The following is a 5,000-nucleotide window of genomic DNA, read 5'->3' on the forward strand; positions in this document are numbered from 1 at the left end:
GTGGCACAGGGCTGGATGGGGCTTTCGTATAGCAGGGACGGTGCTGCCTCTCGCTTCGCTCGCTGTCCGCCGCTCGCCGCTCGCTCGTGCAGCCAAAAATGGCCAGTTTTGGCCCGTTTTTGGGCCGTTTTGGCCAGTTTTTGGCCTGTTCTTGCATTGCGCGGTGACCGTCGAGAGCGGAGCAAAACGTCAGCCATCTCAGCACCCTGGAACCCCCCGGGTGGCACAGGGCTGGATGGGGCTTTCGTATAGCAGGGACGGTGCTGCCTCTCGCTTCGCTCGCTGTCCGCCGCTCGCCGCTCGCTCGTGCAGCCAAAAATGGCCAGTTTTGGCCCGTTTTTGGGCCGTTTTGGCCAGTTTTTGGCCTGTTCTTGCATTGCGCGGTGACCGTCGAGAGCGGAGCAAAACGTCAGCCATCTCAGCACCCTGGAACCCCCCGGGTGGCACAGGGCTGGATGGGGCTTTCGTATAGCAGGGACGGTGCTGCCTCTCGCTTCGCTCGCTGTCCGCCGCTCGCCGCTCGCTCGTGCAGCCAAAAATGGCCAGTTTTGGCCCGTTTTTGGGCCGTTTTGGCCAGTTTTTGGCCTGTTCTTGCATTGCGCGGTGACCGTCGAGAGCGGAGCAAAACGTCAGCCATCTCAGCACCCTGGAACCCCCCGGGTGGCACAGGGCTGGATGGGGCTTTCGTATAGCAGGGACGGTGCTGCCTCTCGCTTCGCTCGCTGTCCGCCGCTCGCCGCTCGCTCGTGCAGCCAAAAATGGCCAGTTTTGGCCCGTTTTTGGGCCGTTTTGGCCAGTTTTTGGCCTGTTCTTGCATTGCGCGGTGACCGTCGAGAGCGGAGCAAAACGTCAGCCATCTCAGCACCCTGGAACCCCCCGGGTGGCACAGGGCTGGATGGGGCTTTCGTATAGCAGGGACGGTGCTGCCTCTCGCTTCGCTCGCTGTCCGCCGCTCGCCGCTCGCTCGTGCAGCCAAAAATGGCCAGTTTTGGCCCGTTTTTGGGCCGTTTTGGCCAGTTTTTGGCCTGTTCTTGCATTGCGCGGTGACCGTCGAGAGCGGAGCAAAACGTCAGCCATCTCAGCACCCTGGAACCCCCCGGGTGGCACAGGGCTGGATGGGGCTTTCGTATAGCAGGGACGGTGCTGCCTCTCGCTTCGCTCGCTGTCCGCCGCTCGCCGCTCGCTCGTGCAGCCAAAAATGGCCAGTTTTGGCCCGTTTTTGGGCCGTTTTGGCCAGTTTTTGGCCTGTTCTTGCATTGCGCGGTGACCGTCGAGAGCGGAGCAAAACGTCAGCCATCTCAGCACCCTGGAACCCCCCGGGTGGCACAGGGCTGGATGGGGCTTTCGTATAGCAGGGACGGTGCTGCCTCTCGCTTCGCTCGCTGTCCGCCGCTCGCCGCTCGCTCGTGCAGCCAAAAATGGCCAGTTTTGGCCCGTTTTTGGGCCGTTTTGGCCAGTTTTTGGCCTGTTCTTGCATTGCGCGGTGACCGTCGAGAGCGGAGCAAAACGTCAGCCATCTCAGCACCCTGGAACCCCCCGGGTGGCACAGGGCTGGATGGGGCTTTCGTATAGCAGGGACGGTGCTGCCTCTCGCTTCGCTCGCTGTCCGCCGCTCGCCGCTCGCTCGTGCAGCCAAAAATGGCCAGTTTTGGCCCGTTTTTGGGCCGTTTTGGCCAGTTTTTGGCCTGTTCTTGCATTGCGCGGTGACCGTCGAGAGCGGAGCAAAACGTCAGCCATCTCAGCACCCTGGAACCCCCCGGGTGGCACAGGGCTGGATGGGGCTTTCGTATAGCAGGGACGGTGCTGCCTCTCGCTTCGCTCGCTGTCCGCCGCTCGCCGCTCGCTCGTGCAGCCAAAAATGGCCAGTTTTGGCCCGTTTTTGGGCCGTTTTGGCCAGTTTTTGGCCTGTTCTTGCATTGCGCGGTGACCGTCGAGAGCGGAGCAAAACGTCAGCCATCTCAGCACCCTGGAACCCCCCGGGTGGCACAGGGCTGGATGGGGCTTTCGTATAGCAGGGACGGTGCTGCCTCTCGCTTCGCTCGCTGTCCGCCGCTCGCCGCTCGCTCGCGCAGCCAAAAATGGCCAGTTTTGGCCCGTTTTTGGGCCGTTTTGGCCAGTTTTTGGCCTGTTCTTGCATTGCGCGGTGACCGTCGAGAGCGGAGCAAAACGTCAGCCATCTCAGCACCCTGGAACCCCCCGGGTGGCACAGGGCTGGATGGGGCTTTCGTATAGCAGGGACGGTGCTGCCTCTCGCTTCGCTCGCTGTCCGCCGCTCGCCGCTCGCTCGTGCAGCCAAAAATGGCCAGTTTTGGCCCGTTTTTGGGCCGTTTTGGCCAGTTTTTGGCCTGTTCTTGCATTGCGCGGTGACCGTCGAGAGCGGAGCAAAACGTCAGCCATCTCAGCACCCTGGAACCCCCCCCGGGTGGCACAGGGCTGGATGGGGCTTTCGTATAGCAGGGACGGTGCTGCCTCTCGCTTCGCTCGCTGTCCGCCGCTCGCCGCTCGCTCGTGCAGCCAAAAATGGCCAGTTTTGGCCCGTTTTTGGGCCGTTTTGGCCAGTTTTTGGCCTGTTCTTGCATTGCGCGGTGACCGTCGAGAGCGGAGCAAAACGTCAGCCATCTCAGCACCCTGGAACCCCCCGGGTGGCACAGGGCTGGATGGGGCTTTCGTATAGCAGGGACGGTGCTGCCTCTCGCTTCGCTCGCTGTCCGCCGCTCGCCGCTCGCTCGTGCAGCCAAAAATGGCCAGTTTTGGCCCGTTTTTGGGCCGTTTTGGCCAGTTTTTGGCCTGTTCTTGCATTGCGCGGTGACCGTCGAGAGCGGAGCAAAACGTCAGCCATCTCAGCACCCTGGAACCCCCCGGGTGGCACAGGGCTGGATGGGGCTTTCGTATAGCAGGGACGGTGCTGCCTCTCGCTTCGCTCGCTGTCCGCCGCTCGCCGCTCGCTCGCGCAGCCAAAAATGGCCAGTTTTGGCCCGTTTTTGGGCCGTTTTGGCCAGTTTTTGGCCTGTTCTTGCATTGCGCGGTGACCGTCGAGAGCGGAGCAAAACGTCAGCCATCTCAGCACCCTGGAACCCCCCGGGTGGCACAGGGCTGGATGGGGCTTTCGTATAGCAGGGACGGTGCTGCCTCTCGCTTCGCTCGCTGTCCGCCGCTCGCCGCTCGCTCGTGCAGCCAAAAATGGCCAGTTTTGGCCCGTTTTTGGGCCGTTTTGGCCAGTTTTTGGCCTGTTCTTGCATTGCGCGGTGACCGTCGAGAGCGGAGCAAAACGTCAGCCATCTCAGCACCCTGGAACCCCCCGGGTGGCACAGGGCTGGATGGGGCTTTCGTATAGCAGGGACGGTGCTGCCTCTCGCTTCGCTCGCTGTCCGCCGCTCGCCGCTCGCTCGTGCAGCCAAAAATGGCCAGTTTTGGCCCGTTTTTGGGCCGTTTTGGCCAGTTTTTGGCCTGTTCTTGCATTGCGCGGTGACCGTCGAGAGCGGAGCAAAACGTCAGCCATCTCAGCACCCTGGAACCCCCCGGGTGGCACAGGGCTGGATGGGGCTTTCGTATAGCAGGGACGGTGCTGCCTCTCGCTTCGCTCGCTGTCCGCCGCTCGCCGCTCGCTCGTGCAGCCAAAAATGGCCAGTTTTGGCCCGTTTTTGGGCCGTTTTGGCCAGTTTTTGGCCTGTTCTTGCATTGCGCGGTGACCGTCGAGAGCGGAGCAAAACGTCAGCCATCTCAGCACCCTGGAACCCCCCGGGTGGCACAGGGCTGGATGGGGCTTTCGTATAGCAGGGACGGTGCTGCCTCTCGCTTCGCTCGCTGTCCGCCGCTCGCCGCTCGCTCGCGCAGCCAAAAATGGCCAGTTTTGGCCCGTTTTTGGGCCGTTTTGGCCAGTTTTTGGCCTGTTCTTGCATTGCGCGGTGACCGTCGAGAGCGGAGCAAAACGTCAGCCATCTCAGCACCCTGGAACCCCCCGGGTGGCACAGGGCTGGATGGGGCTTTCGTATAGCAGGGACGGTGCTGCCTCTCGCTTCGCTCGCTGTCCGCCGCTCGCCGCTCGCGCAGCCAAAAATGGCCAGTTTTGGCCCGTTTTTGGGCCGTTTTGGCCAGTTTTTGGCCTGTTCTTGCATTGCGCGGTGACCGTCGAGAGCGGAGCAAAACGTCAGCCATCTCAGCACCCTGGAACCCCCCGGGTGGCACAGGGCTGGATGGGGCTTTCGTATAGCAGGGACGGTGCTGCCTCTCGCTTCGCTCGCTGTTCGCCGCTCGCCGCTCGCTCGCGCAGCCAAAAATGGCCAGTTTTGGCCCGTTTTTGGGCTGTTTTGGCCAGTTTTTGGCCTGTTCTTGCGTGGTGCGGTGACCGTCGTGAGCGGAGCAAAACGTCAGCCATCTCAGCACCCTGGAACCCCCCGGGTGGCACAGGGCTGGATGGGGCTTTCGTATAGCAGGGACGGTGCTGCCTCTCGCTTCGCTCGCTGTTCGCCGCTCGCCGCTCGCTCGCGCAGCCAAAAATGGCCAGTTTTGGCCCGTTTTTGGGCTGTTTTGGCCTGTTTTTGGGCTGTTCTTGTGTGGCGCGGTGACCGTCGTGAGCGGAGCAAAATGTCAGCCATCTCAGCACCCTGGAACCCCCCGGGTGGCACAGGGCTGGATGGGGCTTTCGTATAGCAGGGACGGTGCTGCCTCGCGCTTCGCTCGCTGTTCGCCGCTCTCCGCTCGCTCGCGCAGCAAAAAATGGCCAGTTTTGGCCCGTTTTTGGGCTGTTTTGGCCAGTTTTTGGCCTGTTCTTGCGTGCCGCGGCGACCGTCGTGAGCGGAGCAAAACGTCAGCCATCTCAGCACCCTGGAACCCCCCGGGTGGCACAGGGCTGGATGGGGCTTTCGTATAGCAGGGACGGTGCTGCCTCTCGCTTCGCTCGCTGTCCGCCGCTCGCTGCTCGCTCGCGCAGCCAAAAATGGCCAGTTTTGGCCCGTTTTTGGGCTGTTTTGGCCTGTTTTTGGGCTGTTCTTGTGTGCCGC

The sequence above is a fragment of the Musa acuminata genome, unplaced genomic scaffold (genome assembly GCF_036884655.1).
Source record: "Musa acuminata AAA Group cultivar baxijiao unplaced genomic scaffold, Cavendish_Baxijiao_AAA HiC_scaffold_278, whole genome shotgun sequence".
Taxonomy (NCBI): Eukaryota; Viridiplantae; Streptophyta; class Magnoliopsida; order Zingiberales; family Musaceae; genus Musa; species Musa acuminata.